Genomic DNA, 9787 nt, shown 5'->3' with positions numbered 1-9787 from the left:
TGACATCCTGTCCCAGATAAGCATGGCCCTAGGACACCAGCCCTAGGCTGGCCTTCAACAGATGTCTGGGTTTAGCCTAGCAACGAACCATATGTCTGTGTGCTGCAGCACACGAGGCTGTAGCCATGTTTTTAAATGGAAAACACAAAAAAGAATAAGCTATTGAAGAGCTAACCCACTATAAACAGAGTTATCCAGTGGAAAGAAGCAGCTGAAAAAGTGTCAACAATGTTATCATCTGTGAAAAACATTTAACCCCAGTCAACATTTTAAAAAGATACGGAAGGCCATCAGACTGGCCTTCTGCCTCAGTTAACCTCATTACCTGTCACTCTGCCAGTATCACCAAAGTTGAGCGCTGAACTTCGGCAGGAGCTTTGAGGTTCCAATGGGCCCGTGCTGGGCACTGAGGACACAGGAGAAAATCTGTTCTCACAAGAGCTCTCTGTAAAGTGGAAGAAACCTACGTTGAATTAATAATCACAACGCTGTGACAAACGCAGCTTTAAAAACGTGTTCAAGTGTCCTGAAGGCATCGGGCCGTGCTTCTGGGGCCGCCCAGAGCCAGCAAGGGTACCCAGGCACCCAAGTTGACTGAAAACTTCTGTGTCTGCCATTTGGCTACGGGGGATATGCTGAGGGCCATGGTGGCTTCTGGTTCAGAGCTGGGAAAAAAGCTGAAGGCAACTACGGATGCTGGGAAACTGGTGAGCGATGAAATGGTCGTGGAGCTCATTGAGAAGAATTTGGAGACGCCTCCACGCAAAAGTGGTTTTCTTCTAGATGGCTTCCCTCGGACTGTGAGGCAGGCAGAAATGCTTGATGACCTCATGGAGAAGAGGAAAGAGAAGCTTGATTCTGTGATTGAATTCAGCATCCCAGACTCTCTGCTGATTCGGAGAATCACAGGAAGACTGATTCACCCCGAGAGTGGCCGTGCCTACCACGAGGAGTTCAACCCCCCAAAGGAGCCCATGAAAGACGATATCACCGGGGAACCCTTGGTCCGCCAATCAGATGACAATGAGAAGGCCTTGAAAATCCGCCTGGAGACCTATCACACCCAGACTGCCCCGCTGGTGGAGTACGACAGTAAACGGGGGATCCACTCTGCCATCGACGCATCCCAGACCCCTGGCGTTGTGTCTGCAAGCATCCTAGCAGCCTTCTCCAAAGCCACGTCCTAGTAACAGAATGCCAGGCGAGACTGCACCACTGCTCATCACCCTGCGGCGTGATCCCTGCTCTTAGGTGCTGGGCAGAGGGGAGGGGTGGTCAGGGTAAGGATGGAGAGGGAGGGATGGTGAGGGCTCAAGAGGAGAATGGGAAGAGCAGCAGTGTCGTAGTGAAGCGATTTCTTTTCCATGGAGTAGGAGTCCTAAAAAGTATAAGCAAAGGGAAAAATTGATTTTTTAAAAGACTGATTGGAAGGTATAAATAGAAACGGGGATGCAGTATTATTTCTAAGGAATCACGTTGTCATTTACTCCAGACTGGTGACGATATTTTTTAAAGCCAGTGCCCTAAGACCTCAGCTTTTATCAGAACCTCATGTCAGCCCAGGAATGCCGGAAATCACACTGTTGTCCTATCTGTCCTGTAGCTTGGAACAGGGCAGGAGGTGACTACTAACCCTGGTTCCCCATACCATGAGATCAAAGTCATCTCCCCATTTGAAAGTGATATAGAGTGTGTTCATGGCGGTAGGGGCTCAGCACATCAGGTTTACTGGAGTCATGGGGCAGGTGGGGCAGGCCGGTCTCACTCCCTTCCCAACTTACCACTGATGTACCGGTCCACCGGCTCTTGTGGGTAAGCTCTCGACAGCCACCCAGCATATGCCACAGTCCTACACTCTTGCCTTCCTCCATCCATGTCGTGTGGAAAGACCTTTTTGAATAAATGTGCAAGTGTCCTAAGCGACCTTATCCAAAGATTGTCCTTTCCATCCTCAAATCCTGTGACTGGGATCACTCAGCAGCACTGTGATGTATTATTTTCAGTGAGGTGCCTTTCTTAACTGTCCAAATGCTGCCTTTGTTTGGCCCCTAAATCAATGAAGTGTGTTAAATGTTTGTAAAAACTAAAAATAAAAAATAAAAACGTGTTCAAGACAGAGAGCTAACATAGAGACAGGAGTGACCAACAACATCAGGGAGGAGGATAGGAAAGGCTTTCTAGAAAAAGCTGGCTTTTGAAAACTGAATAGGAGTTTGCCTGGCAAATAGGGTGAAGTTAGAGGGGGGAGAAAGAAGAACATTTGAGGAAGAGAGAATAACATGTCCCAGGACCACAATCCTTCAGCCTCTGCCCCTGACCCTCAGGAACACCCACCACCCAGGCTACTCTGTCCGCTATGCTCTGCTTGCCAAGATGGGTGCCCTGGACAGCACCGGAACCGGCCACAGCTTCCACTGCTGCAGGCTCAGCGTTTCACATCCTTGGCGAGGCTTGCAGTGGCCAGCAGCCCCCGTTCCCACGCGCCTTTCTCCAGGTCTTTCCTGTGGTCTCCATTTATTCCTCCTCTCCTGGTCCTTTGGTTGAGATCCCAGTGTGTTCTGCTTCCAGATTCACCAGAGCTAGGACCCTGGGGATGCAGTGAATGCTTCTTGCATGGGGGTGGGGCCCGGAAGTAAACTAGGCCCTGGAGGAGAAGATTTCCATGAGTGGCAGAGAGGAAAACCTTCAAGGGGGGGGGGGGCGGGTGAGCAAGTGGTGTATTCCTCACAGAGCAGGATGAGGGGAAACCTAAGAGAGAGAGATTTACATTGGAAAAGACACTATTTCAAACAGAAATGTCCTGGGCAACCCATTACACGAAGGCACTGAGGGCACGGTGGATCCAAACAGTCCTGAGAGTGAGACCTTGTGCCACCATGGGTCAGAGCTGAGCAACATTCGAAGGCTCCAATTTGTCCTAAGTGAACCAATGTGCAGAACTAATGAGGTCATCAATTTTTCTTCCAGTTAATGAACTTGTCAGGAGGGGTGTGATGCGGGAAGATGATGAGATGAGCAACCAAACCTGATTAAATAGTTTCATCTTCATCAAAGAATCAGACACAGAGCTGAAGCCCCATTATTCACTAGAAGGGGATAATTACACAGAGGGGGCTGCCGTCAGACCCACCCCTCCCCTCACTCAAGGGGCTCCATTCCCTTGGGTACAGGGAGTGTGTCAGACCTGGGAATGGGCACTCATTTAATTCAACAACTATTTGTGGGCAGTTTGCTCCATGTCAGGTGTGGACCAAGAACAAAGGATGGAGACGAATAAGATCTTGTCCTTGCCTTTAAGAAGTTCATGGTCGATCTAGCATGGAACAACAGCTAACTGAACTATGCTATGAAAGATGCTCCCCCAGCACTTCACACCAAGTGCTATGGAGATAGAGGCGAGTGGGAAAGAGAGAAAGGGGAGAGAACCCAGGAAGTCTTCTCATAGGTGGTCACCCTTGATCTGGGCTTTAGAGATGAGCAGAATTTCATCCTGGAAGAAAGAGGGGAACTATAAGGGCATATCAGGCAGAGAGGCAAGCTTGAGTAAAGATAAGGTGGTATGGGGGCTTCCCTGGTGGCGCAGTGGTGGAGAGTCCGCCTGCCAATGCAGGGGATGCGGGTTCGTGCCCCGGTCCGGGAGGATGCCGCGGAGCGGCTGGGTCCGTGAGCCATGGCCCCTGAGCCTGCGTGTCCGGAGCCTGTGGTCCACAACGGGAGAGGCCACAGTGGTGAGAGGCCCGCGTACCGCAAAAAAAAAAAGATAAGGTGGTATCATAATATCCAGCTTGTTTGGAGAAATGTAACCGAGCAGGACCCTACGGGGCCTTCCTCACAGGGCTCCCCCCACCGCACCCCCATGTCCTCCACCTGCCGTTTGTCTGTAGAAAAACTTTAGTCAAAGATTTAATCAGAGAAGTGAGAAAATGCAGAAGGAAAGGAAAACGGTCAAACAGGACAAATAATAACAGTTCAGTCATTAAGCAAAGTCAAGGACTGTCATTATCTGCATGAAAATGGGTCTAAGCCATGTCCAGGTTTCAGCCAGAGGGAGGGAAAAAGAGAATGTGGAGGAGGCTTAACTAAAGTCCAGATAGAGAAATGGCATCCAGCTCGCGTTTTATTGGCAAGAAGAATGTCACATGACCAAACCTAAATGCAAGGGAGGTTGGGAAACGGAGCATAACTAAGACTGACTACGACTGTAATACCATGGAAGAAGGGGAAAATGGATTTAGGTGGATAGCTGACAGCTTCTGCAACACCGCCTAAGACTGTCAAGTCTAATTTGTGGACTCTTTTGCACTGTCATTTCTTACTAGGCTCTAGGAAATCCATAATAGACTTAAACCTCTTTGCTTTCCTCACGACTGTGACCTTACTACAGCAGCACACAGCAACCACGGACTGTATGCCATTGTCAATGGTAATTGATTAGAAAGGAATTACAATGAAAAACAATGGGCTTTCGCCACCCTATACTACAACCAATAAACAAGTCTGTGCCTTCACAAAAAAGAGCTAAAGATTTCCACCATTTGAAAAAATACCCCCATGGAACCCAGGCAAACCTCTGTAGAACTCCAAGATTTCACTGAGCACAGTTTGAAACCCTTAAAACTACTGATGGGACAGGGTTGAAAGCTTCTTAAGAATTCACCCTGTGATATAGACTCATGAGCATATCTCCATTTCTGCAAACTGAATAGTACGAGTGTTTTTTCCGCTGCAGATTAGGAGAGCTAAAAGTATTGCTGGGAGTAGAATAGTTTGGTATCCATCAGAAGTGTCTCCCCTGCCTGCAAGATATTCTCCAACCGCCCTGCCATGGCAGGCAAGGCTCTTTACAACCTGACCGCTGCCTAACTTGCCCAACTCAATTCCAACGTTTCTTTCCGCTGTGCTCCCTGAACCCCTTGCTCTCTTCCGAGTGTATCATAACCTTTTGTACCCTTATCCCTGTGCCCATCCTGTTTTCCCCCCCGCCTGGTCTGGAATGTCTTTCTCCTTTATTTCTGCCTATTGGAACTCTGCCCTTCCCATCAAACTTTTCCTGATCCTTCCAGCCTCATGTGCTTTTTTTTTCTTCCGCGGCTCTTTGCTTGTTCCTTATGACATGTTATATTCTATCCTGTAACATTTGCTGGCTTCTTCGATGAACTCTGCGACTAGACTTTAAATTCTTCTAGGGTAAGGATGAGTCTCACTTACCTCTTCCTCCCCGCCATGTCTAGCCTAGTATCTTGAGGTAGTAGGACTCAAAAAAAGTTTTATTTTTTTGGTCGTGCTGCGCAGCTTGCGGGATCTTAGTTCCCCAACCAGGGATCGAAACTGGGCCCCCCTGGCAGTGAAAGCATGGAGTCCTAACCACTGGACCGCCAGGGAAGTCCCCCCAAAAAGTTTCTTGAATTACCACTCCAGTCAGAAGTCTGGAGACGCTATACATTAGCTTAAATTCAGTCCCTCTTTAGGGAAGAGAAAGTACTTCCTCACATGCCTAGGTAGTCAGTAACTAATGTGCATTTCAAGGTATGATTTTAGATTTAGCAGCAAGGCATTGCCTTCCAAACATAAGTTTATTCAACTATTCGTGTAACATGTTTTTTGTAAAATGTTTGGATTAATAAAACTTTCTCTGAACAGCTCCCATAACAGGTACTAGGAATCCAATATTGAACAAGACAGGCTTGGCCCTTTTCCTTGAGCAGCTTACGGTTCAGCCTGTCAGAGAGCCGTCAAATCCATTACCAACTACAGACACTAACTGAGAGCCCATGGTGTATGAGGCATCACGCCAGCAGGGCTGTGCACTGGCTGCGGTATGCAGAGGGGAGCATCGGGTGACAGGTCACACACAGAATCAGTATCTGGTTGAGGAGATAGGACATATATAAAAACAACAAAAAAACACTGCTAAGTACCACATGTTCCTCACCAACCAGGAAATCAGTCATCAGGGGAGGCAGGTCTTTGGAGGCAGGATTCCTTGCTAAGGCCAGGTAAGTCCGAAAGACATCGTGGAATGGGAGGGACATGTTCTAGGCCCTGGCAAAAGGCTGGGCTTGGATACAGGGAAATGAGGGAGTAGTAGGGCCCTCCAGGGAGTGACAGAGGAAGGTACAGTGAATTTAAGAAAAAACAAAGCAACTTTACAGGAGCAAAGCCTTCACCCTATCCTTTCTGTATTAATTCAGCACTCACAATGTACAATGCACTGGCGAGGTGCTGGGTGGCTGTCACATGGGTATAGGGTGTGGCCCTTGCTCCAGAGGAGTTACAGTTCAGACATGTGCAAAAAGAACCAGCAATCAGGTAGTATTTCCTCGCCTGGTGTCATTCCATTCTCTGCTTCGACTTAACAGCAGAGAGCATTATCTCTAGGAGACCACTGTGAAGAGGTCCTTTTGCTTCCTGGTGGTGGAGGGAGGAAGCTGGTACCCAATTCATTACTCTGTCTCATTAGCCAGCTAGTATGTAAGTAGACATTAAATGGTGATGTTCAGTAGGGATACAGGGGATCTAGGTGGATGATCAGGGGCTGGCAAGTTGGGTGGAGATTCCAAACCTTTCTCTCCCCACTCCCCACTCCCTAATTCTTTCTAGAATACTGTAGCTCTTCTTGCATTCTCCTCTTGCACTTAACCATGACTAACAGAGCTTAAAAAGAATAGAGTTACTCTTGGGGCACTTCTTGGAGCAAAGGCAAAAAATGTAATAAAACGTCAGATGAAAGAAAAGAGTCACCTTCGTTCTGAAATGCCTCCTTCAAGGAGAAAAATGTAATCAACAACACCTGACTAAGATGGGAACTATCATGTATATAGAAAAACATATCCTCTCACTTTCTGTCTTCCCTCTTTACCCTTTCTGCCTCTGCCCAGGCAGGACGAATTGTTTGGTCAACATACTAAATAAACCTCTGTCTACAAATAATAAATGCTGGAGAGGATGCGGAGAAAAAGGAACCCTCCTACTCTGGTGGTGGCAATGTAAATTTGTTCTCTCACTATGGAGAACAGTATGGAGGTTCCTTCAAAAACTAAAAATAGAGTTACCATATGATCCAACAGTCCCACTCCTGGGCATATATCCACGGAAAACCACAATTCGAAAAGATTCATGCACGCCTACGTTCACTGCAGCACTATTTACGATAGCCAAGACACGGAAGCAACCTAAATGCCCATCAACAGATGAATGGATAAAGAAGATGTGGTACATATACACAATAGAATATTACTCAGCCATAAAAAAGAACGAAATAATGCCATTTGCAGCAACGTGGATGGACCTAGAGATTATCATACTAAGTGAAACAAACAGAGAAAGACAAATATCATATGATATTGCTTATATGTGGAATCTAAAAAAATGATGCAAATGAACTTATGTACAAAACAGAAACAGAGCCACAGACATAGAAAACAAACTCATGGTTACCAAAGAGGAAAGGCAGGGAAGGTTAAATTAGGAGCTTGAGATTAACATATATGACTATATGTAAAATATATAAACAACAAGGACCTACTGTATAGCACAGGGGACTATACTCAATATTTTGTAATAACTTATAAGGGAAAAGATTCTGAAAAAGAATACACACACACACACATACACACACATATAACTGAATCACTTTGCTGTATACCTGAAACTAACACAACATTGTAAGTCAACTATACTTCAATTTAAAAAAATGCTAAATAGGGCTTCCCTGGTGGCACAGTGGTTGAGAGTCCGCCTGCCGATGCAGGGGACACGGGTTCGTGCCCCGGTCCAGGAAGATCCCACATGCCATGGAGTGGCTGGGCCCGTGAGCCATGGCCGCTGAGCCTGCGCGTCCGGAGCCTGTGCTCCTCAACGGGAGAGGCCACAACAGTGAGAGGCCTGCGTACTGCAAAAAAAAAAAAAAAAAAAAAAAGCTAAATAAATTTCATGTAAGTTAGGAGCTTTAAAGCTCTAATAATTTTCCTTGGCTCTTTCTTTTCCTACTCAAATAAGAAAAGCATCGTGGTTCTAACTTTTGATCAGAATTGTTCTAGAATAACATACCTTCTCATGAATGACTTCCTGTGTCTTCAAGAGATCATTTTCTTGAAAAGCCCCCTGACTCTCTTTTTGCAAGTCAGGCAGTGTAGTTTATTGGCTTTGTAATAGGAAGCTCTTGCCATTAGGGACTGAGCTAAGATCACCAAACTATCTCCCATACGTCCTTAGTTGAGCTTTGAATCACAAAAGTAGTAGAAGGCCCAGCATGATATCTCCTCCAAAATGAGCAATCCCTTAATTAAACAGAAGTAAATAGAGGTTACAATGTGTTCCTTAATTAAATAGATGTAAATGCCCAATCGCTGTGCTTTCCACACACATCAATTCTGCATCATCTCATTTTCCTGTTTGCCCAGTGGAAATGAAAATTCTGAGGTTCCATTTTGGTCAAAATCTCCCAAGCGTGCCTGCAAGGCTGGGCGTTCAATCATGAATATTTACCTACTGGTTTATAGAAATCTGTAACTGGTGTCTACTCTTCCTTCCTTTGGCATCTGTGGGCTTAGGAATTACTATGAACCTCACATTACTGGACTATCAAAGAGAAGTGGCCCTGCCTTTGCCCAACAAAGCACCCTGACTCCCACCTTGGGAAAACATACCTGGAGACACTATGTGAAGTGTGTGGTGTGGAAGGGGCATCTAACATAAAAACTGAGCCCTCTGTGTTGGGTGGCACTGGGTGACCCTGAGACACAGTGCCTCACGTCTGCTGCCATTCTTTACACCGAATCTCCAAATTCTTCCTGGGTATTGTAAATATAATTCGTGGAATCTAGGATGGTTAATTTGCATGTGTCACCTTGGCTGGGCTACGGTGCCCAATTCTTCAGTCAAACACTAGCCTAGGGGCTTCCCTGGTGGCGCAGTGGTTGGGAGTCCGCCTGCCGATGCAGGGGACACGGGTTTGTGCCCCGGTCCGGGAAGATCCCACATGCCGCGGAGCGGCTGGGCCCGTGAGCCATGGCCGCTGGGCCTGCCTGTCCGGAGCCTGTGCTCCGCAACGGGAGAGGCCACAGCAGTGAGAGGCCCGCGTACCACAAAAAAAAAAAAACACTAGCCTAGATGCTGCTGTGAAGGTATTTTGTAGTTATCATTAACATTTACAATCAATTGGCTTTAAGTAAAGGAGATTACCCGCCATAACCTTTGGCCTCATCCAGCCAAGAGAAGACTCTAAGAGCAAAAACTGAGGTTTCCTGGAGAAGAAGGAATTCTGCCTCAAGACTGTAACACAGAACTCCTGTATGAGTTTCCAGCCTGCTGGCCTAAACTACACATTTCAGACTTGCCAGCCTCTACAAATCACATGAACCAATTCTTTAAAAGAAATCACCCTCTATGTGTGTACACATCCTATCAGTTCTCTTTCTCTGGAGAATGCTGACCAGTAGGGAATGTGTCTGAATTAGATGAAAACATTCTACTTCCGATTTAGAGAAAGTAGTCCACCTCAATTGCAGCTTAAAGCAAGCTAGCCGAGTGCCCTCGAATTGCTAAGATGGGAACAGGACTGGGGTGGAGAGGACGAACTGGGTCCATGCCACTCAAAGTGGTGACCATATTTAGGGAGCTTTCATCTCCTTGCAAGCTCTGGTGAGGCCAGCAACTTGCCAGCTATGAATTGGACGGTTATCAGAGGACAGCAGTGGGTTAACAACACTTTAACTGAGTCAAAGTGTTAATTGGAATAGAATCCATCTCAATGTATTCCTAGAAACAGGTCCGCTTTCTGAGGCAT

At 46.6% G+C, this 9787-nt stretch overlaps 1 pseudogene; it reads left to right on the top strand.

The window, feature by feature from the left end:
* The first annotated feature begins 617 nt into the window (after positions 1–617).
* LOC132419848 (adenylate kinase 2, mitochondrial pseudogene) lies at positions 618–1187 on the top strand (annotated as a pseudogene).
* Positions 1188–9787: the final 8600 nt, after the last annotated feature.

The sequence above is a fragment of the Delphinus delphis genome, chromosome 2 (assembly GCF_949987515.2).
Source record: "Delphinus delphis chromosome 2, mDelDel1.2, whole genome shotgun sequence".
Lineage (NCBI taxonomy): Eukaryota > Metazoa > Chordata > Mammalia > Artiodactyla > Delphinidae > Delphinus > Delphinus delphis.
Note: the sequence above shows the minus strand (reverse complement) of the source record. Positions and strands in the feature narration are given on the sequence as shown.